General features: G+C 39.6%; 1 long non-coding RNA gene across 2 annotated transcripts; it reads left to right on the top strand.

Annotated features, from left to right (window-relative positions):
- The first annotated feature begins 9,219 nt into the window (after positions 1-9,219).
- Positions 9,220-24,207, top strand: LOC101671591. Of its 2 annotated transcripts, none has more exons than XR_198855.3 (3): positions 9,220-9,488; positions 14,880-14,957; positions 23,549-24,207. It is a non-coding gene; the product is annotated as an uncharacterized LOC101671591 (long non-coding RNA). The 2 variants fall into 2 exon arrangements; XR_001178121.2 differs by lacking the exon at positions 9,220-9,488 and adding an exon at positions 10,503-10,651.
- The last annotated feature ends 53 nt before the right edge of the window (positions 24,208-24,260 follow it).

Below are 24,260 nucleotides of genomic sequence, written 5' to 3'. Positions count from 1 at the left end.
TTTTTTTAACACACTTACCATCACAATGAGATGCCCAGTACATCAAATTCCATAATAACCTTTTAACCTGAACGTTTTTGATACATATACCTGTGTTTCTCTTTTGCTTTTCTATTTTTTAATTTTTTTAATTAAATTAAATTAATTATAATATTTTAAAATATTCATATAGAGATAAGCTTCAAGGTAATTCCCTTTCCCCAATTAATGCTACCCCTATAGGTAAACCAGTTTTAATCCCCCTTTATCTGAGGAAAGTTGAGTCCTTTAACAAAGATATCAAGATATATCCAGGAAGAATCAAAATAACCTTCCTCTCCCACACTGAGAATTTATAACCACCCTCCCATCTTTTTCTTCTGTCAGTGTTTCTTTGTATTAGTTTTTGTTCTGGTAGTATATAAATCTTATACTTGGGGTTGATTTTGACGGGGTTCTTTTATTTATTTATTTTTTCTCTTGTCATCTACTTCTGTCGGTCTTTTTGTTTTTCTCTTTTTGCTTGTATACTTCATAAATCTTACCTTTGGAGCCCATTTGGTCTGGGCCTTCTTATTTTTTTTTTCTTTTTAATCTTTCTTTTTCTTTTTTCCTGTCTCTCTCTCTCTTTTTTATTTTTTCTTTCTTTTTGTTGGGTGTTAGGTCCCCCAATAATGGGCCCGTGATTAAAGGAGTGAGACTGATATAAAGCAAAGGTCAAGCAAAGCTTTATTCCACACCAAGCATCAAGAATCAGACCGAACGTTTGGAGCCACACCTCTTACAGAGAGGGCGACCTCTCTCTGCTTCACAGACTAACTTTTAAGGCAAAAACCATGCGGTTGGGCTTGGCCATGCACAGGTGACCAATGAAATTGTAACACACAGAGAAAGCTGCGCAGTCATGTTTGGTCACACATAAGTGACCAAATGAATTACAATTTACCCTAGTAGATATTTGAACCAGTCTATCACCTTGGTCAGAATTGGCACCCAAAAGCAGCCCAAAGGGTGGGGCCCATACTCCTTGGTAACTAGGGAGACAGTATGCGCTCCTCCACAGATCAGATGTCTCCACCTGGCCTGACCCACCCTTCTATTTGGGCTTTGTTACCTGGGACTGGTTTCCAGGACTTGTGTTTAAGTAAGTCCCCTGTGGGAAGGGAGGCAGGGACAGTTTAAACAACAAGGTTATTTTTAACAGATGGAAGCACTCTGGCTAAATAGGTCCTTACAGTGGGGACTCTGAACTGCTCAGAAGTGTGCCAGGGTGCATGTTGCCTGCAACATGGTCAATATGTTCAGCTACACATTTGTTCAGCGATCTCTCACCAAAATGACTAGAAGGAGAAATGCCCAACAGAAGAAAATTTCAGAGACTGAGCCCTCTCCATCAGAGCTATTGGATTTGGACATAGACAGTATATCGGAAAGGGAATTCAGACTAACAATTATCCAGGCATTGGCTAGGTTGGAGAAAGCCTTTGATGACAAAATGGAATTGATTAGGGCAGAAGTGAAAGCTACCAGGGATGACATTAACAATGTTCTCAATGAGTTCCAATTGAATCTAAATTCTCTAAAAGCTAGGGTAACTGAGGCAGAAGATAGAATTAGTGGTCTGGAGGACAAATAGATAGAGAAAAAGGATCAGAAGGAAGCCTGGAACAAACAGCTTAGAAACCATGAAAACAGAATTAAGGAAATAAATGATGCCATGAAAGGTTCCAACGTCAGAATTATTGGAATCCCTGAGGGGGAGGAGAAAGAAAGAAGACTAGAAGATAGAGTTGAACAAATGCTCCATGAAAATTTTCCCAATCTGGGGAATGGAACCAGCGTTCATGTCCTAGAGGCAGAAAGGTATCCCTCCAAGATCATAGAATCTAGAAAGATCTCAAGACACGTCATTGTGAAAATGATGAATCATAATTGTAGACAGGAGCTCTTGAAAGCAGCTAGGTTGAAGAAATTCCTTACATACAAAGGAAAGCCCATCAGAATAACATCAGACCTATCCATAGAAACCTGGCAAGCCAGAAAAGCATGGCAAGATGTATTCAGGGCACTAAAGGAGAAGGACATGCAGCCAAGAATACTTTATCCAGCAAGGCTGACATTCAAAATGGATGGAGAGATAAAGAGTTTCCAAGACTGGCAAGGTTTAAAAGAGTATGGGACCACCAAGCTGGCACTATAAGAAATATTAAGGGTGGGACCTATAAAAGGAAAAAGCCCAAGAATATAATTGAACAGAAAGATATGTAGACAATCTATAGAAACAAAGACTTCACAGGTAACGCAATGTCAATAAAAAGGTATCTCTCAATAATCACTCCCAATGTGAATGGATTAAATGCACCCATAAAACAACACAGGCTTGAAGATTGGATAAAACGACAGGACCCATCCATATGTTGTCTACAAGAGACATGTTTTGAACTTAAGGATTCATCCAGACTGTAAGTGAAAGGATGGAGAAGCATCTTGCATGCCAATGGGCTTCAAAAGAAAGCTGGGGTAGAGATTCTTATATCAGATAAATTAGATTTTAAATTAAAGAATGTAGTCAGAGATACAGAAGAACACTACATAATTCTTCAAGAGACTATTCACCAAGAAGATCTAACAATTGTAAATATTTATGCCCCCACTATGGAAGCAGCCAACTACATAAGCCAAATGTTAATGAAAATGAAAAGCCATATTGATATGAATACATGAATTGTGGGAGATCTTAACACACCACTCTCAGTAACAGACAGATCATCCAAGCAGAATATCAATAAAGAAAAAAGAGCATTGAGTGACTCATTAGACCAGATGGACCTCATAGATATATATATAGAACATTCCACCCTAAAACAATAGACTACTCATTCCTCTCGAGTGCACCTGGAACCTTCTCCAGAATAGACCACAAACTGGGTAAAAATCAGGGCTCAACTGATACCGTAAGATTGAGATTATTCCCTGAATATTCTCAGATCATAATGCTTTGAAACTGGAGATCATCCACAAGGAAAAGTTTGGAAGGGATTCAAACACCTGGAAGCTAAAGACCATCATGCTTAAAAATGCTTGGATCAACAGGATCCAACAATACATTAAGAAGATTATCCACCATGACCAGGTGGGATTCATCCCTGGGTTACAAGGATGGTTCAACATTCACAAAGCAATCAGTGTGATAGAACAAATCAATAAGAGAAGAGAGAAGAACCACATGGTCCTTTCTATTGATGCAGAAAAAGCATTTGACAAAATCCAGCATCCGTTTCTGATTAAAACAGTTCAAAATATAAGGATAGAGGCAACATTCCAGAACTTCATAAAATCTATCTATGAAAGATCCACAGCAAATATCATCCTCAATGGGAAAAAGCCTGCAGCCTTCCCGTTGAGATCAGGAACATGACAAGGATGCCCACTCTCACCACTCTTGTTCAACATAGTATTAGAAGTCCTAGAAACAGCAATCAGACAACAAAGAGAAATAAAAGGTATCCAAATTGGCAATGAAGAAGTCAAGCTTTCTCTCTTCGCAGATGACATGATTCTTTATATGGAAAATCCAAAAGACTCTACCCCCAAACTACTAGAACTCATACAGCAATTCAGCAACGTGGCAGGATACAAAGTCAATGTACAGAAATCAGTGGCTTTCTTATACACTAACAATGAAAATACAGAAAGGAAAATTAGAGAATCGATCCCATTTACTATAGCACCAAGAACCATAAGATACCTGGGAATAAACCTAACCAAAGGAGTAAAGGAACTGTACTCGAGGCACTACAGAACACTCATGAAAGAAATTGAAGAAGACATAAAAAGATGGAAGACCATTCCACGCTCTTGGATATGAAGAATAAACATTGTTAAAATGTCTATACTGCCTAGAGAAATCTATACTTTTAATGCCATTCTGATAAAACTTCTACTGGTATTTTTCAAAGAGCTGGAGCAAATAATACAAAAATTTGTATGGAATCAGAAGAGATCCTGAATCACTAAGGAAGTGTTGAAAAACAAAAATAAAACTGGGAGCATCACGTTATCTGATTTCAAGCTTTACTACAAAGCTGTGATCACCGAGACAGCATGGTACTGGCATAAAAACAGACACACAGACCAGTGGAACAGATTAGAGAGCCCAGATATGGACCCTCAACTCTATGGTCAAATAGTCTTTGACAAAACAGGAAAAAATATACAGTGGAAAAAAGACAGTCTCTTCAATAAATGGTGCTGGGAAAATTGGACAGCTATATGTAGAAGAATGAAACTCAACCGTTCTCTTACACCGTGTACAAAGATAAACTCAAAATGTATAAAAGACCTTAATGTGAGGGGTGCCTGGTTGACTCAGTGGGTTAAGCCTCTGCCTTTGGCTCAGGTCATGATCTCAGGGTCCTGGGATTGAGTCCCTCATCGGGCTCTCTGCTCAGCAGGGAGCCTGCTTCCCTCTCTTTCTCTCTCTCTGCCTGCCTCTCCATCTACTTGTGATCTCTCTCTGTCAAATAAATAAATAAAATCTTAAAAAAAAAAAGACCTTAATTTGAGACAGGAATCCATCAGAATCCTAGAGGAGAACATAGGCAGTAACCTCTTCGATATGAGCCACAACAACTTCTTTCAAGATATGTCTCAAAAGGCAAAGGAAACAAAAGCCAAGATGAACTTTTGGGACTTCAACAAGATCCAAAGCTTCTTCACAGCAAAGGAAACAGTCAACAAAACAAAGAGGCAACCCACAGAATGGAGAAGATATTTGCAAATGACAGTACAGACAAAAGGCTGATATCCAGGATCTATAAAGAACTCCTCAAACTCAACACACACAAAACAGACAATCATATCAAAAAATGGGCAGAAGATATGAACAGACACTTCTCCAATGAAGCCATACAAATGGCTATCAGACACATGAAGAAATGTTCATCATCACTAGCCCTCAGGGAGATTCAAATGAAAACCAGATTGAGATACCACCTTACACCAGTTAGAATGGCCAAAATTAGCAAGACAGGAGGTTGGAGGGGATGTGGAGAAAGGGGAACCCTCTTACACTGTTGGTGGGAATGCAAGTTGGTGCAGCCACTTTGGAGAACAGTGTGGAGATTCCTCAAGAAATTAGAAATAGAGCTTCCCAATGACCCTGCAATTGCACTACTGGGTACTTACCACAAAGATACAGATGTAGTGAAAAGAAGGGCCATCTGTACTCCAATATTTATAGCAGCAATCGGCACGGTCACCAAACTGTGGAAAGAACCAAGATGTCCTTCAGTGGACGAATAGATAAGGAAGATGTGGTCCATATACACTATGGAGTATTATGCTTCTATCAGAAAGGATGAATACCCAACTTTTGTAGCAAAATTCCACCAGTATTTTTCAAAGAGATGGAGCAAGGAAACCTAAAATTTGTATGGAATCAGAAGAGACTGGAATTGCTACGGAAATGTTGTAAAAGAAAACAAAACTGGTTGCATCATACTGTCTGATTTCATGCTTTACTACAAAGCTGTGATCACCAAGACAGCATGGTACTGACACAAAAACAGACACATAGGCCAGTGGAACAGAGTAGAGAGCCCACATATGGAATCTCAACTTTATGGTCAAATAATTTTCAACAAAACAGGAAAAAATATACAGTGGCAAAAGACAGTCTCTTCAATAAATGGTGCTGGGAAAATTGGACAGCTGTGCTTAGAAAAAATGAAACTTGGCCACTGTCTTACACCATACACAAAGATAAACTTGAAATGGATAAAAGAGCTCAACATGAGGCAGGAATCCGTCAGAATCATAGAAGAGAACACAGGCTGTAACCTCTTTGATATTAGCCACAGCAACTTCTTTCAAGATATGTCTCCAAGGGCAAAGGAAACAAAAATGAAAATGAACTTTTGGGACTTCATCAAGATCAAACCTTCTGCTCAGCAAAGGAAAGAGTCAACAAAACAAAGGGGCCATCCAGGAATGAGAGAAGATGTTTGCAAATGACACTACAGACAAAAGGATCTGTAAAGAACTATTCAGGATCTATAAAGAACTCCTCAAACTCAACACACCCCAAAGAGATAATCATGTCAAAAAAATGCGCAGAAGACATGAACAGACACTTCTTCAATGAAAACACACAAATGGCTATCAGACATATGAAAAAATGTTCATCATCACCTAGCCATCAGGGAGATTCAAATCAAAAGTATACTGAGATACCACATTACACCAGTTAGAATGGCCAAAATTAGCAAGACAGGAAACAACATGTGCTGGAAATGATGTAGAGAAAGGGGAACCTCCTTACACTGTTTGTGAGAATGGATGTTGGTGCAGCCACTTTGGAAAACAGTGTGCAGATTCCTTAAGAAATTCAAAATAGAGTTTACCTGTGACCCTGCAATTACACTACTGGGAATTTACCCCAAAGATATAGATGTAGTGAAAAGAAGGGCCATCTCTACCTCAATGTTGATAGCAGCATTGGCCATGGTCACCAAACTGTGGAAAGAACAAAGATGCCCTTCAACGGACGAATGGAAAGGAAGATGTGGTCCATATACACTATGGATTATTATGCCTTCATCAGAAAGGATGAATATCTAACTTTTGTATCAACATGGACAAGCCTGGAAGAGATTATGCTGAGTGAAATAAGTCAAGCAGAAAAAGTCTATTATCATATGGTTCTTTGTGGAACATAAGAAATAACATGGAGGACATGGGGAGAGGGAGAGGAGAATGGAGTTGGGGGAAATTGGAGGAGGAGTTGAAACATGAGAGACTATGGACTCTGAAAAACAATCTGAGGGTGAGCCTATTATGGTGGCGGGTATTATGGAGGGCACGTGTTGCATGGAGAACTGGGTGTGGTGCATAAACAATGAATTCTTATACACTGAAAAGAAATTAAAAAAATAAAAAATTATATATAAACAAAGAATTCTTGGATCAACTAGGAAATAAAAAAAGAACAGGAAATCAAAGAAGACCAAACATTCAAAAAATTCATGGAAACCGCTGAGAATGAAGACACCTCAGTCCAAAACCTATGGGATATGGCAACGGTGGTCATAAGGGGGAAATACATAGCCATCCAAACCTCAGTCAAAAATTGAAAAAAACCAGAATACACCAACTCTCTGTGCACATTAAAGAACTGGAAAAGTAGCAATAAATTAAGCCAATTCCATGCATAAGAAGGGAAATAAGATTAGAGCAGAGATCAATGAGATAGAAACTAGAGGTATAGTAGAACGCATCAACAAAACTAGAAGCTGGTTCTTTGAAAAAATCAATAAGATCAATAAACTACTAATGGCCAAACTAATCCAATAGAAAAGAGAGAAAGCCAAAATTAATAAAATTGTGAAAGAGGAGAGATCACTACTAAGGAAATAGAAACAATAATCAGAAATTATTATCAACAGCTACATGCCAATTAGTTAAGCAATCTAGAAGAAATGGATGTATTCCTGGAAACCTATAAACTTCCAAGACTGAAACAGGAAGAAATTGAGAAACTGAATAGACCAATATCTAGTAACAAGATTGAAGCAGCAAACAAAAACCTCCTAAAAAAACAAAAGTCCAGGACCTGATGGGTTCCCTGGGGGGAATTCTACCAAACTTTCAAAGAAGAAATAATACCACTCCCCTGAAGCTGTTTCAAAAAAATATAGAAACAGAAGGAAAACTTTCAGACTCTATGAAGCCAGCATTACCCTGATCCCCAAACCAGGCAAAGACCCCACCAAAAAGGAGAATTTCAGAACAATATCCTTGATGAATATGATCTCTCCTATCCCTCATACCAAGGCCCCAATATGGGTTTGGACTCACCCAGGAGTCAGGCACACTCTGTATGCGAGCATTTTCTGAATGGGCTGACAACTGGAAGATGACCTTGATAGCACTTCCAACATCTGAGGCAAAACTCCTCTCTCTGTGGGACATCTGTGTGGTATATCTTTGTGTTTATCACATAACGTGATCTTATTCACTAAAAACTTTTATGGAAATACCTGCATAACAAATATAATACATATAAATCTATAATATATAATATGTAGTATAAATGTATAATATATATAAAATATATACATTTCCAAAATCCAAAAATATATATATTTCCAAATATACATAAGAAAGTACTATATTATAAGCCATATTAATTAGGGAATGATTAAAAATACCTGTTTTTGTCTTGGTTTGGGTTCCTGCAGAAGCAAAGTTTAATTCAAGGACATGTGCTGGCATTTTATTTGGGAGATGAATCCAGAAATCACAAAGGGAGTGACAAGAAAAGTGAGACAGAGATATATAAATGAATGGGTTATTAGGGATCCATCTTTCCAAGGGCCTTGTAAGAAACTGTATGGAATATACCTAGACTTGTCCACCAGAAGACAGGGAACTTGAATTTTTTCCTTTCCATCTCGGTTTGTTGAGGCATATCTTTTGTGCTCTGCCACTTGCGTATCCAGCTTATACTCCCATTTGTTGGAGTTCGTTCTGGTGCTGCTGGAAAAAGTCCTCAGGAAGAAGAGAGGTGCAAATGCTTGAGACAGGAGGCTGTCACTGTTAGGGTTCGTGATCAAAGGAACGAGACTGACACAAAGTGAAAATCAAACAAAACTTTATTTCGCACCAAGCATCAAAAATCAAACTGACTGGTAGGGGCCATCTCTTATGAAGAGACAATGACGATGACCCCGACAAGGCTGCTCCCAAGAAGGCCGCTGGGGATGAGGCATTCTGGATGAGGCTGCTCCGCAGACGAGGCCACTCCAGATGCGGCCGCTCCCCAGAGGAGGCCACTCAAAGAGGCGACGACGATGACCCCGACAAAGCCACCCTGGATGAGGCCACTTGCCGACGAGGCCGCTCTGGACAAGGCTGCTCTGGAGGAGCCCACTCCCAGGCTGAGGCCGCTCCTCAGATGAGACTGCTCCCCTGCCAGGCTGCTCCCCGATGAGGCCACTTACAGTGGCGAGGCCGATTGGGGCAGCGCTGCTCCCCACTATTAACCCACGACTACCCTAATGGCTCCCCACAGCTACTCTAATGGCTATCCCAACGGATATTCTAACTCCTCCTACTACTCTAACGGCTATTCTAACTCCTCCTACTAGTCTAACAGCTATTCTAACTCCTCCTTCTACTACCCCTACCCCAGCCTCACAGACTAACCCTTATAGAGGTGGTTGAGCCTGGCCCACACACAGGTGGCCAATGGGATTTCAACTCACCACAGTAAATATATGCACGCCCACTGATTGGATGTCTCCATCCAACCTGGCCTGCCCCGATATCCAGGGTTTGCAACTAAGTTCCGCTGGAAGGGGCGGGGTCAATCTAAGTTTACAGCCAGATGGCTTCCCCTGGCTAACCAGGCCCCTACAGTCACCATTTTGGAAACCATCTGTCACAGTTTCAGGTGACCTCAAGTGAACTGAGGGAATTGAGGCATCAACAATATCTGCTATAACCTTGTAAGTGATTCTAGAAAAACTCAAGTCTCCAAATATATTGAAATAGGAAAATAATTTATGTAGATTTCCATAAGCTAGTTTTGGATGATGGCATTTGGATTGAAGGTCAATTTCAGATTTCATACTAGCCAGATATATGATGTTACCATCTGAAAATACATAGGGATTTGAGCATTTTGCCCAGTTATACCATATTTTTTCTCTCAGTAGTCAAAGGAATGCTTTTTTAGTTGCCAATCTGTGACCAGCAGGACTGTGGGCCCATCTCTAGTGCTGGGGCTCCTGCCCCTTTGCTTTGGTTTAAAAACATGTCCAGTATCATGTCTTTAGTACCTTCTAGTCAAAAATCATTGAAAGATTGCCTTTCAATGCATGGATACCCCATTCCATTTCCTATTATAGCTGAACAAAGGGAAGCTTTTGGATTCTTTAGCAAAATTAAAAGAAAGTCTTTTTTTTTTTTTTTTTTTTGTTACGATTTTACTTGAGAATGAGTGAGCAACTATCTCCAGGGTTGGGGAGGGGCAGAGGGAGAAGGAGGAGTCTGACACAAGGCTCAATCCTGGGATCCTGAGATCATGAGCTGTGATGAAGTCAGACACTTAAACAACTAAGCCACCCAGATGCCCCAAGAAAGCCTGGTTTGTGACCAACAAACCTTCTCAGGTGATTTAGTATGAAAGATAGACCCAATTTCCATAATGGATTAATCAGGGGGGCTGGAGAGAGAACATAGTTTGCTTTCCCACTGTGGTCTATCCTTATGATCTATTTTCAATATCTTGGATTTAGGTAGGCTTGTTTTAAACACTTTTCTTGATATCTTCATGTTCACATGAGTACGTTTACCTATGAGTATACACACACAGTGCCACATTGCCTGGGGGTAAATAAAGGGCAGCCAGCCTCCAGGATGAGTTATGACAGTGTGGGACCCTTTGTGATGCAATGAAGCTGCAGTTGGTAGAGATTCTAATGAAGTCAGGTTTTTTTTTTTTTTTTTTTTAACAAGTAGACCATGTACATCTGTTTCCCACCTACTATATTTCTTTCAAATCCATGAATCAAAAAATTGAGTTGACCTAATTCTAGGACTCCATCTGTAATCTTTGTCCACAAAAACATGTAGGTTGGGGTTGATCAAGAGGCAGAGAGGAGATTCAGTAAGTGTTAACTGATTCTGAATGGTAATTGTTGCTGAATTGACCCAAGATAGGGTCATCTACTGTGGTCACCTAACTCTTCCTACAGAATTATAAATTCACTGTGTGGGGACTTTTCTGAGATTCTGGGACTCTGTGATGTCTTTTTAAGATTTTTATTTATTTAGGGGCGCCTGGGTGGCTCAGTGGGTTAAAGCCTCTGCCTTTGGCTCAGGTCATGATCTCAGGATCTTGGGATCGAGCCCCGCATCGGGCTCTCCGCTCAGCGTGGAGCCTGCTTCCTTCTCTCTCTCTGCCTGCCTCTCTGCCTGCTTGTGATCTCTCTCTGTCAAATAAATAAATAAAATTTAAAAAAAAAGATTTTTATTTATTTATTTGAGAGATAGAGTATGTGAGAGAGTGCACATATATGTGATCACATATATGAGGGGCAAAGGGAGAGAGAGAAGCAGACTCCTCACTGAGTAGGAAGCCTGGCATGGGGCTCAATCTTAGGACCCTGGGATCATGACCTGAGCCAAAGGAAGATGCTTAATCAACTGAGCCACCCGGGTGCCCCTCTATGATGTCTTTTTAATCATGTCACCTTCTTTTCTGGGAAAGGCATAGTGATAATTTGTGTGTGGAGCTCATGGCTTAGCCACACTCTCTCAGCCACACTCTCTCAGCAGATCAAGGACACTTGCTCCATATGTTTGCTTTCATTACTAATAGCATGTTCATATTTCAGATGAATATCATGCTGAATTAACCTAATTACACATGACAGCTAATTTTCTGAGTGATAGGCAAGTCTTTAAGGATTTTTTTTTTTTTTTTTTTTAATTTTGGAGAACACTCAAATTGCAGCTATGAGGTTTTGGTAGGGAATAGGAGAGGGAAAAATCTGGTGGGCTTCTAGGAGGAATCCTCTAAAAGATGGAAGAGCTATTGTCCTTTTTATTTAAAAAGCTCATCTGGGCATTTAAGGCTTGCATGAATATTACATTATTCAATAACATTCTTTTCCAGACTTAGTCCCTATTTCTTCCTTTCGTATCCTTTTTGCTCCATCTCTGAGGGACTACCCAAATCAGATATTTTCCTAATAGGTTTGCCTCAACTGTTAACTGGAAACAATTGTTAATGTCTACCAGGAGTGATGTTGAGAAAGACTCTGGGACTGTGTCTCATTTAATAAAAACACAGTGTGGCCAATATGTGATGCCTGCTCATATCTGCCCACTTTTTCACTCTTCTTGATCCCTGAGGTCCCAGTTCTACACTTGCCATCATCTTTTCCCATCTGGACAATGTCAGTGCAATCCTAATTATGTCCCTGCTAACATGTTTGTCTTTTTCCCACTCTTGCCTCTACACAGCTGCCAGATATGCTCTAAATTTTGCTAGGAAAATGGACTTGGGGTGGAGCAATTCTTCATTGAGTAGACCTGTCCTGTATATTGCAGGGTGTTTAGCATCCCTGGACCTCCTTAAATGGTACTAGTATACTCAATACATTGTGCCAACCAGAAATGTCCCTGCATGGGGGCAGCCATATTGTATCTATTGAGAATTATGGTTGACATAATATTTTAGGGGGAAAAATCCATCTTATCCTTGTTCAAAATCATTTAATGATAAAAAAGTAACCAAAAGTGAATGTTTCTATGACAACACTTTAATTAGCATAAATTCTAACTCTTCAACATAACTTTTGGATGTGTTTCAACTACTCTATGTATTCCAATGCCACATCAAGCTTGGATGCTCCTGAGGACCTTTCCCCATATCTGTTTCTATGCCTGGAGTGTCAGTCCCATCACCCTAATCCTAATTTTCACATGTGGGCTCCTTCCCTTCCTTCAGGTCTTAGCTTATCTATCACCTCACCAGACAGCCTTACCTGATTCTGATCACTGTATATAAGCAGGCACCCCACCCCCCCAACAAGGTTTTCTTCTACCACTGACTTTTGTTTATTATCTTTATAACACTTTCTCAAACCTTATTCATTTATGTGTTGACATTACTGTTTTTTTGTTTGTTTGTTTGTTTGTTTGTTTGTTTTTTTTGTCACTAGTTCCATAGGGCAGAGATGAAGTCTATTTGGTTCTTGACTCTGACCTGGATGATAACTATGGAGACCTCTCATGGGTTTGAAGGGACAGGCTACAGAGGGGAGCTAGACTTATTTCCCAGATGGGTCTGGGGGATACCCAAAGCATCCCTACCCCAATTTGGTGCAGCAATACTTACCAGAAGGAGCAAATGTCTAGTTACTAAGGTGCCTGAAAGAGCCCCCCAACAAGTGACAAGGAAAAGCACTTCTGTATGTGAATTTGGAAATAGCTGGAAGAGGACTTTTGGGTCTGAAGGAGATATGTGGATGCCAGAGTCACTGTGGGTCCACTGCCTCCACCATGCCAAGATTCAGTGAGATTCAGAGCCCTGTCTTTCACCTCTGCCCTGGGATATCTGAGATGTCCTATCCAGAAAAAGAGGGTAGGCAGGAGAAAACACTGACTTTTAATCTTGAAATGTTTACATTTCTCTGGGAAAGAATGAGGTAACTAGATTAAGTTTGTGTGCAAGGCAAAATGGTAACAACTCAAAAACTGAGTTTTGTTATAGAAGGTTACATTTTTACACACTGAACTTTGTGAATGAAAGTTCATAGCATGTGTTATATTAATAAATGTTAATAACAACTATCCTGGGGGCGCCTGGGTGGCTCAGTGGGTTAAAGCCTCTGCCTTTGGCTCAGGTCATGATCCCAGGGTACTGGGATTGAGCCCCACATGGGGCTCTCTGCTCTGCAGGGAGCCTGCTTCCTCCTCTCTTTCTGCTACCTCTCTGCCTACTTGTGATCTCTCTCTGTCAAATAAATAAATAAAATCTTAAAAAAATAACTATCCTGATTACACTCTATAGTTCTTTATATAATCACATCTGCTTGGTTCTTACAATGACATACTGAGAATGTGCTACAGCTGGGGTCTGAATATAGGTGTTTTCTCTCTCTGGTAGCTTGTCTCCTTGTTAGTAGGCCCTGTGTTGCAACTCTCTGGAAAGATTAGAAATTTAGATCAAAAAATGAAGGCTGTTTGTCTTGGAATCCTGAGTTGATGGGCTGCCTACCTAAAGAACCTATTATTTGGATCTGCTTGGAAGAAGTGGGTGGAGATCTGGGATCTGCAGTTGGCATTTCCCAGAGTCTCCTATACTACCAGAAGCTTGAGATCCCTCAGCACTTCTCCTTGGCCTGACTCAACCAAGCTTTACAAATAGGGGTAGTTGGATGGGTTACTAACAGCCTTTCTGGCAGAAGGGTTTGAGACTGGGAAAGGTCTGTTGGTGGATGTGGGTTGAGGCTATATTGCAAACAACTCCCTGCTGAGCTCAGAGACTTGAAGGAGGCTCTTGAACATCTCAGTACTTCTGTGCTCCCCATGGGACCAGCTAGACTTTGCTCTGTGCAAACCTCTCATCAGGCCATGGTTGCCTGTTAGGCTACTAGTACTAGTACCAAATCTTACCAAATCAAGGTTCTCTCAAACTTGAAGTTCAATGCTGAAGTTAATATTAATAGTGTTATCACCAAACAGAACATTTACTGAGCATCTGTCATATGCCAGGCACCAAGCTAAACTCTTTCCAATATTAGCTCATTTAATTCTTGTAATAATGCAATATAGGTGATAACCATTATTGCTTCTATTTCACTGATGATGATTTGAGACTGGAAGATATTTGGAAATAATATCTAAAATCACAACTGTACCTTGGTTTGTCTGCCTTTAGAGTAGGATTCTAGATCACTATTCCATACCATACAATCATAATCATGACCATCACAATTACACTATATGTCAGGTACTGTGAGAATTGCCTTATGACTAAGGGAAGCTCTATAATTACACGTGGGCTATATTAGCAGACTTTTAAGGGCAACTACATATTGCTGCCTATAATTGACCCTATTGATACCTGAGCTGAACTCATCAGCATGAGTGTCAGAGGTGTGAAAGTACCAAAAAGGTCTGAGCTCTCCATCAGTTTGTGGCAAGACTTGTGCTTTAGGCAGGAGCTGATAAAGCTGTATTGACATTCCTGTGGACCGAGCAGAAGCTGCATATCCTCTTGGCTCTCTGGATGAATCTCTTACTATCACTGAGGAAACTACAGCCAGGATAACCCAGAATTGACCGATTTTTTTTCTGAAATCTGTGATTATTTTGCTTCGTAGGTATTGCTGTCCCCATGTTACAGATGGTGAAAGTGAGACCTAGAAAACTTAAGTGAGATATCTGAAGATGTAGAACTAGTAAGTGACACAGCTGAAACTTTTCTGTCCTATTCTGATGCTGGTTCTCATATAGCCTCCCTTCCTCTGGTCATCAACTCTTACCAATCTCTGAAAATTTCCTCCTTTAATTTTCTTCCCTTCAGTATGGCAATAAGACAGATCTAAGGGGCTTGGGAAAAACCATTTGTTCTCCCAACATATATGCACATGTCTTCTATGTGAAACTCTGATGAGAATTATTTAAATAATATGTCAATAGAGATTTCACCCTTCTTTCCAAATTTGTCCCACAGAGGAAGCCTGATGGCTAAAATTTACTGGTATGCCATTGCTATAGTTTACAGCAATGTTTGGCAGATCTGATGATCATCAGAATTATCTAAGGAGTTTTTGAAAGATATTCATACCTGGGCCAACCCAGAGTTTTGGCAGGGATGGTATAGAGAAAAGAAATCCGTGTTTTTATTTTTTCAGTCTTTTTAAATTAAACTCCAGTATAGTTGACATACAGTGTTATATTAGTTTCAGATGTACAATATAATGATTCAACAATTCTAATCATTACTCAGTGCTCATCATGATAAATGTAATCTTTAATTCCCATCACCTATTTCACCCATCTCCCCAACTCCTCCCTCTGGTAATCATCAGTTTGTTCTCTATAGTTAAGAGTTAAGAGAAATCTGCGCTTTTAAAAATCTATACTTTCCATGGGTTTGGTAGCTATTGATGAAGAGGAGAGAGCCCTGGCCTATAAACTTGAAGTCGTGGGTTCTTATCAGGTTTTGCCAGTGACTTGTTTCATAACTTTAATTAAATAACTTTTTCTGTGTCTACCTTTGTTTCCCCAACTCTCAAATAAGGGGAATTGGAATAAGTCAGGGTCTCAAACTGATTTCCAGTAGGATCAATATTCCTGGCGTATGTGTTTTGTTTGAACTGGCATGTGCGTTTTGTTTGTTAAAAATACTTCACAAGTATAGTGCAAATGATGTTCAGGTCAACCAGATGCTGGCCAAAACAGGATCATGCCAAAACAGGAAACTTGAGGTGATCTGTTGGTTAGGTGTTAACATTTTAGTCTCTGGATGATGGAACAGACTGATGTTCAGGGGCAGGCCAGGGGTGCCCGAGTGCTGGAGACAGTCATTTGAGAGCCGGGGATAATGACTGCTTCCCAATTTAAATGTAAGGAAGTCACTATTTTTGCAACAGGCACAGCAGGTGAGTACCAGATGACTACCAGTCTTATCTGTATAATAATTTTGTTATTCTTTGTTATTATCACTTGGTTTTATTATATTAAAATATTAAATTAAATATCAATACTTAAGTACAGGGGAATTTTTCTTTTATAAACCTCGATATACGGCTTCTCTTGAAAAAAAAAAAAAAAATCTGGCCACACTGGATCTGAACTTTTGCCTAGCAACAATTACTTGGGATTGAAAAGCATTGCTGCCTTGAACCCAGCAGGTATTCTCCAGGTTCTCAGAGAGTCTGACCAGAGACTTCATCCATTTATCCTCCCTGCTGGCTACTATAGACATTTGATTTTGTGGTTCCTTGTCTAATAAGGTCCTTTCTAGCCTTAAAGCTTGAGGGCTTTTTTATTCTTTTGCTCTCCAATCCCATTCCTGAATGAAGTTAAATGGGCAGCCAGATAGGACTCCATAAGAAGTCAATAATTTTGGGGTGCCTGGGTGGCTCAGTGGGTTAAAGCCTCTGCCTTCGGCTCAGGTCATGGTCGCAGTGTCCTGGGATCGAGCCTCACATCAGGCTCTCGGCTCAGCGGGGAGACTGTTTCCTCCTCCTCCTCTCTCTCTCTGCCTACCTGTGATCTCTATCTGTCAAACAAATAAATAAAAAATCTTAAAAAAAAAAAAAGAAGTCAATAATTTTAAGGTGAGACTTGAAGCTTGAAGCCTATTAAAGTTGATGACATCTCTTTAAGCTATAAATTGGCCCCTGCCAGGAGCTGGGTGAGATAGGCCTTTGGTGTGGATTAATCCCAAGATGTTTCATTAAAATCTCTGCATAGCCAGCAGTGGGAGGTGACATGCTGACTTGACTTGTACTTTTTCTTGAGGTGACATGCCTGTCCTTTATGCCACAAACTATATCTACAGCTTCTCCTGCTTTCAGCCTCAATTAGAGGAGTGGCTTGTTGATTTGACTTTAATTCTGAGTTACTTCCTTGAGACTGGGTGCTGGCTGAGGTCAATGCTTTCTGAAGTCTTGTTAAGTGTCTGTCACAGAGCTGACAACCCTGGAGGCTTTCACACTAGAGAGCAAGTCATCTCTGCCTTTGGAGTCCTGACTCAGACAGAAAAACAGGACAGACATTACCTCTCATCTGGCAGCCTTTCCTCAAAGAACCTGATTCCCGAGTCCTTCCTCATTTTCCCTAAGTGAAATGCAAAGGCCTTAAAGCCTGATTTTGTTCAAGAATCAGATGTACTGCTGAATGTGCTCAGTGAAGGTGAGCTGAGTATTTTATATTGAATAACAACACTGACAAAAATGGTAACAATTACAATAATGTTTTTTTCCTTTCCCTACTTAATTATTGACCGAGTATTTATTATCAGACACAGTGGTGAATAAGCCATCTACAGTCATCAGCGGCTTACTGTCTTAGGAAAGAGGCTGGCTTAGTCCAGAATGCCTCAGAAACAAATACTGAGACAAGGATTTCAGCACCAATAGTTTATTCGGTAGGTTCAGGAAACAGAGAAGTGGAGGAGTGATTCAGTCATTAGAGGGCGTCCTATTAAGTCAGATGTCACAGTGAACAAAACAGTGAACTGAAGCTTAAACCTGTAGGATATTGAGAAAATATGTAAAATAACACATCAGAATTATCCTTTCCAAGGCAAGAGAACTGGGGTACTTATAGAGGATCATTGGCTGAGGACTTCTGGCAGAGGTTGTTAATTCCTTGGCACTTCAGCCTGCTGCACAGTAGCCTTCAGTTGCCAAGAGAATCTTTCAGGATCTGAAATACAGAAATTGGCTGAACTCCCTAAAATCATAGAATGATAGGAATATTGGTGGGACACTGATAATATCTGCTATAGAAACAAACATTAATCAAATATTGTATTCAAGAACTACAGAACACTTATGAAGGAAAGTGAGGAGGACACAAAGAGATGGAAAATATTCCATGCTCATAGATTGGAAGAATACATATTGTTAAAATGTCTATGCTGGGGTGCCTGGGTGGCTCAGTCAGTTAAGCGTCTACCTTCAGCTCAGGTCATGATCCCAGGGTCCTGGGATCAAGTCTCACATTGGCCTCCTTGCTCAGCGTGGAGTCTGCCTCTCCCTCCACTTGCCTCTCTCTATCTGCCTGCTGCTCCCTTCTGCTTGTGCTCTCTCTCTCTCTGACAAATAAATAACTAAAATCTTTTTTAAAAAATGCCTATGCTAACCAGAGCAATCTGCACATTCAATGCAAGTCCTATCAAAATACCATTTTTCACAGAGCTGAACAAACAATTCTAAAATTTGTATGGAACCAAAAAAGACCCTGAATAGGCAGAGAAATGTTGAAAAAGAAAACCAAAGCTGGGGGCATAACAATGCTTGACTTCAAGCTATAAACAAAGCTGTGGTCATCAAGACAGTATGATACTAGCACAAAAACAAGACACCTAGACCAATGGAATAGAGTAAAACACCAGAAACAGACCCTGAACTCTATAGAAAACTAATCTTCAACAAAGCAGGAAAGAATATCCAATGTAAAAAGGACAGTCTCTTCAACAAATGGTGCTGGAAAAATTGGGTAGCCACATGCAGAAGAATTAAACTGAACCTTTTTTTTTTTTTTTTGCATTATGCACAAATGTCAATTCTAAATGGATGAAAGACCCAAATATGAGATGGCAAGCAATCAAAATCCTAGAGAAGAACACAAGCAGCATCCTCTTCAACATCTGCCTCAGCAACTTTTTTCTAGATATGTCTTTCTGGACATATCTCCAAAGCAAGGAAAACAAAATTAAACATGACCTATTGGGACTTCATCAGGATAAAAAGCTTTTGTACAGCAAAGAAAACAGTTAACAAAACTGAAAAGCAACCTACAGAATGGGAGAAGGTATTTGCAAATAATGTATCAGATAAAGAGCTAGTATGCAAGATCTATAGAGAACTTAATAAACTCAACACCCAAAAATAATCCAGTCAAGAAATAATAATCCAGTCAAGAAATGGGCAGAAGACACAAACGGACATTTCTCCAAAGAAGACATACAGAGGGCCAACAGTTACATGAAGAAATGTTCCACATCACTTGGCATCAGAGAAATACAAATCAAAACCACAATGAGATACCACCTTATACCAGTTAGAATGGCAAACATTAACAAGTCAGGAAACAACAAATGTTGGTGAGGCTACGGAGAAAGGGGAACCCTCCTACATTGTTGGTGAGAATACAAGGTGGTACAGCCACTCTGGAAAATAGTATGGAGGTTCCTCAAGATGTTAAAATTAGAACAACACTATGACCCAGCAATTGCACTACTGAGTATTTACTCCAAAGATACAGATGTAGTGAGAAGAAGTGTTACCCCAATGTTCATAGTAGCAATGTCCACAATAGTCAAACTGTGGAAGAAGAAGAGATAGATGTCCATGGACAGATGAATGGATAAAAAAGATGTGGCTCATATATACAATGGAATATTACTCAGCCATCAGAAAGGATGAATACTTACCATTTCCATTGACATGGTTGAAACTAAGGGTATTAAGTGAAATAAGTCAATCAGAGAAAGACAATTATCATATGGTTTCACTCATATGTGGAATTTAAGAAACAATGCAGAGGATCATAGGGGAAGGGAGGGCAAACAGAATGGAAAGTTATCAGAAAGGAAGAAAAACCATGAGAAACTATTAACTATAAGAAAAAAAAACTGAGGGTTACTGGGGAATGGGGAGATGGGGCAATCAGGTGATGGGCATTAGAAAGGGCACACGATATGATGAGCAATGGGTTTTATACACAACGGATGAATTATTGAACAGTGTATCTGAATCAAATGAGGTACTATATATTAGTTAATAGAATTCAAATTAAAAATATGGAAAATATCAGAGGTGACTTATCAAGTGTTTACTGAGTATCCTTAAAGCTTATTCATCATTTTTACCCAGGATGATACTGATAGCTTTTAAATTATGATCAATGCTCTTAATTTGCAATGTTTTTGTTTGGAAATAGTAAGAAATTATTACTAATCCCTGACAAGTTGAATCCTTCATTTGCTGTATAATTTTTTTTTTAACAGTGTCTGGAATAGTCTTGTAAAGACCCAAGTTTGATCATGACTCTTCCATTTGTCACGTGTATGCATAGAAATAGGAATAGAATAGTACCTACATTCTATAAGGATTAGATTTCACTTTATGTGAGAATGCTATACAAACTGGCATTGTTCTCCAGGTATGGAGATTACTCTTATTACAGTGTGATTTTCAGTCTGTTCAGTGTGGGGGGACATGTCAGGAGACTAGAATTTGAGTCTAGTCTTTGCCTCTTGCTAGTAGTTGTGTAAGACATGGTCCATTTGGGGGTTTAATTTACTCCCTTACCACCATCCTACCCCCATCTTCATAATGAATATTTTGACAATTTTGGGCTGAGTGTGGTTTGATTATATACTATGTTTGAATCACACGGTTTAAAAAAGCAATTTAGTTGGCAACACTCAAAAACCAGTTTCACATAAAATATTTCATCTTGAACCACTATTCCCACATCCAGTAGTCAGACGACACTAAGTGGAGGCTACTCACATAGGACGTCCAGTGTAGCCTGATACCCACTACTCCTCCCTGGGTATGGACCCAGAGTTGAGTGTCATTGGTCATTTTTCATCAGTGTCGCTGCTCTTCTCACTCCTGACTCTTTCACTCATTCATGTTCTCTTCTTGACTTTGCATGTTTTTGGATTTGTGACCCACTAAATATATGGTCTTCTCTGAAGTCACATTTCTCTTTAAAATTCTGCAATTTTGTCTCTAAATATCCTATAGCTGGCTTCTTACAGACTTGAAATCTCTGACAATGGTTCCTATGTCATATTTCGGGAGTGAATGACTGCTTTCTGATGATGATGCTTCACCTGTTTCAATTAATTAGGTGGCTAGTTTAAAACATAGAACAGAGAGGAATAAACTAGACAGGTACATCACTTAGATTTTCCATCCTTTTTAAATCAAAGAGCTCTAACTTAACCTGACTTTGGGGAAAAAAGAATTTCTTTAGTTACATGATGACCCAAAAGGACTAGTCAGTTGAACTCTTAATCCAGAGGCTCAAAAAATGTCACTGAACTCAGTTTCTCTCTATTTCCTGGCCATTCTTTTCCATTCCAGCTACATGATTGAACTCCACTAATGGCTACGAGGGGCTCAAATCCCTCATTCAAGGCTTGTGGAAAGAAAGTGTGTCTTCTTAAAGGGCACACTAAAGTCTCTTTATTCCTCTCTGTCCCTGACTGAGCCATGTGTCTCTCCTTTAACTGGCATGGTCAGGGAAATGTGATGCACTGACTAGTCAGTCCTGTGTCTAATGCCTTCTGCAGCCAAAGGTGGTGCCAATTCCACTTGACATTCGCGGACTGAGGGTGGGAAGGAGTTATTTCCTACAGGAAAATTTTTGTCAGAATTACCCAAAGAAGGGAGAATGGGTGCTATATGGATATTTTCTATCAAAAATAATATATAGCCTTCCACCCTATATGGGTCTTCTGCCTACAACAAGTGATCAGATGACTACAAGTACTCAGAAACCAGTTTCCTTAAGGGTAAGCGGGGGGGTCATAGTGTTTAAATCACTAGCAGTGGAATAAGTTATTCATAATAGATATAGAATTATTTAAAATTTAGTAAACCATTTTTAAGCAGCACCAAATGAACTTTTTGATATTAGAAAAACTGAGAGATATTTTTAGTGTTTCCTTTTTCAGCAGGGAGCCTGCTTATTCCTCTGCCTGCTGTTCCCACTGCTTGTGCTTGTTCTCTCTTTCAAATAAATGAACAAAATCTTTAAAAAGATGAACAAAAATGAACAAAATCTAAAAAAGAAAAAGGAAAAAATCTTAACATAGATACCTTATTTGATACTATTTTAAAAACAAACAATTTGGGGTGCCTGGGTGGCTCAGTGGGTTAAGCTGCTGCCCTCGGGTCAGGTCATGATCTCAGGGTCCTGGGATCAAGCCCCGCATCAGGCTCTCCGCTTGGCAGGGAGTCTGCTTCCTTTTCTCTCTCTCTGCCTGCCTCTCTGTCTATTTGTGATCTCTCTCTGTCAAATAAATAAATAAAATCTTAAAAAACAAACAAACAAACAATTTGTCCCAAATCACAAAGCTAGTAAAAGGAAGATCTAGGCTATAAATCAAGCTCTGACTCCAAAGATTACACTTCTAACCCTTGTGTCTTACTCCTGTCATTATCTATGCCTTTCTCCACGATGAACTTGGAACATCTGGCTTCAAGTCAACTAATTAAACAAAGAAAATGGAGAAACTATTTGTAGGAGGCACTGTCCTAAATACTGAGGAATTACGGTGAACAAGACATCTGTGATTCTGATATGGGTTGTGTTTGATACCTTGGGAGTGAAAGAGATACCCAGAAAGATGTTGGAAAGACAAGGAGCCAGGGCTAAACCCTGAGGAACTTTGATCTTTAAAGCTGGGTGGAGGTGATGGTGCATCTAAGAGGCAGAGATAGAAAGACCTTAGAAAAGCCAGGAGAACACTCAGTCACAGCACCTAAAAAAATGGCAAACTCATCCAAAAGGCCATAGTAGTGGAGACTAAAATGTAGCCATGGGATTTAGAAACATGAAGCCCATAGTGCCTTTGGTAAGAGGTTTTTTGTAAGAGTTGTAACAGTGAGGCCATTTTCAAGGAGAAAATGGGAGTGACAGGAGATGGGGGCAGTGTATATAAACACCTCAAATCCCTTTTTTGAAGATGGACTATAAAGGAGAGGAGAGGAATAAGACAAGCGCCAAAGGGGCAGAGGTATAGCTTTTTTTTTTTTTTTTAAGGTGGGTTAGACTAAAACATTTTTTTTTTAATTCTTTATTTTTTATAAACATATATTTTTATCCCCAGGGGTACAGGTCTGTGAATCGCCAGGTTTACACACTTCACAGCATTCACCAAAGCACATACCCTCCCCAATGTCCATAACCCCACCCCCCTTCTCCCAACCCCCCTCCCCCCAGCAACCCTCAGTTTGTTTTGTGAGATTAAGAGTCACTTATGGTTTTAGACTAAAACATTTTTGAATGTTTATGAGATATATACAAGACAGGGGTGATGAAGATATAGGAGGGGAAGACAACAATGGAGTCAGTGGGGCTTCTTACAAGGATAAAAGATTTGAGGTTCATAGCATAAGCCCAGGAGTAGGCTTTTCATACTTATGAGGAAGGACTTCATCCTCAATGAAAGGGAACAGAAAGGGGAGACACACTGAGTCAGCAAGGTTTATAGATTTGGTAAATGGGAGGTGAGAGAGTTTTCATCTAATGATTTCTCTTTTTTTCCTGAAAATGACACATTTCTCTATAGAGTCCACTGTTATTTCTCCTGGGCCCAGATGTCTGGAAGGATTGAGTTCAGCCTCCACATAAGAGAGAAGAAGATACTGAGTTGAACACATGCAAATTGTCAACTACTTTTATTCTCTGCTGGAAATAATCCTCATGAGTTTGACAGAAAGAAGGCTGTTGAAAGAAACAAACAAAGAAACAAAGAAAGCATGGTATGCTCATGTCATAGGACTGAATATGCTGACCGCACATGGGGTGTTTACATTGCTTGTCAGAAGTGGTGAGCCAGGTGTCTAACATCCAAGGTATTGGCAAAAGAATTCTTACTGCATGAGTCTCTTGGAGTCAAATTTGTAAAAAATATTTAAAGGAATTAATCTACAGCAAGTATAAAACCCAAAACCTAAGCCAAGCATATGCAGTCTGCACTGTACTGACCCACCCAGGTTGCTCACAGTTCAATCTGTCTATCTCTGCCACATGGATCACCTCATTGGCAGATGAGAAATGAAATATTACTGATGAATTCAAAAGTGACTCCTGCTAATGTTAAGACTGATCTTATTCCTTGGAAAGACAAACACTGAGTATCAGTTCCTTATATTTTTCAGATAACGTAATATGAACTATGATTCTATTAGATATAAAAACAGGAAAAAAAAAAAAATTAGTTTTATATTCCCAGTCTGCATTATTTCTTGATTTTATGGTAAAAAAGTATAGAGTACAAA

Source organism: Mustela putorius, unplaced genomic scaffold (assembly GCF_011764305.1).
Source record: "Mustela putorius furo isolate JIRA1106 unplaced genomic scaffold, ASM1176430v1.1 tig00000174_pilon_pilon_pilon, whole genome shotgun sequence".
Taxonomy (NCBI): domain Eukaryota; kingdom Metazoa; phylum Chordata; class Mammalia; order Carnivora; family Mustelidae; genus Mustela; species Mustela putorius.
The sequence above is the reverse complement of the archived record's forward strand: the minus strand, read 5'-3'. Positions and strand labels throughout refer to the sequence as shown.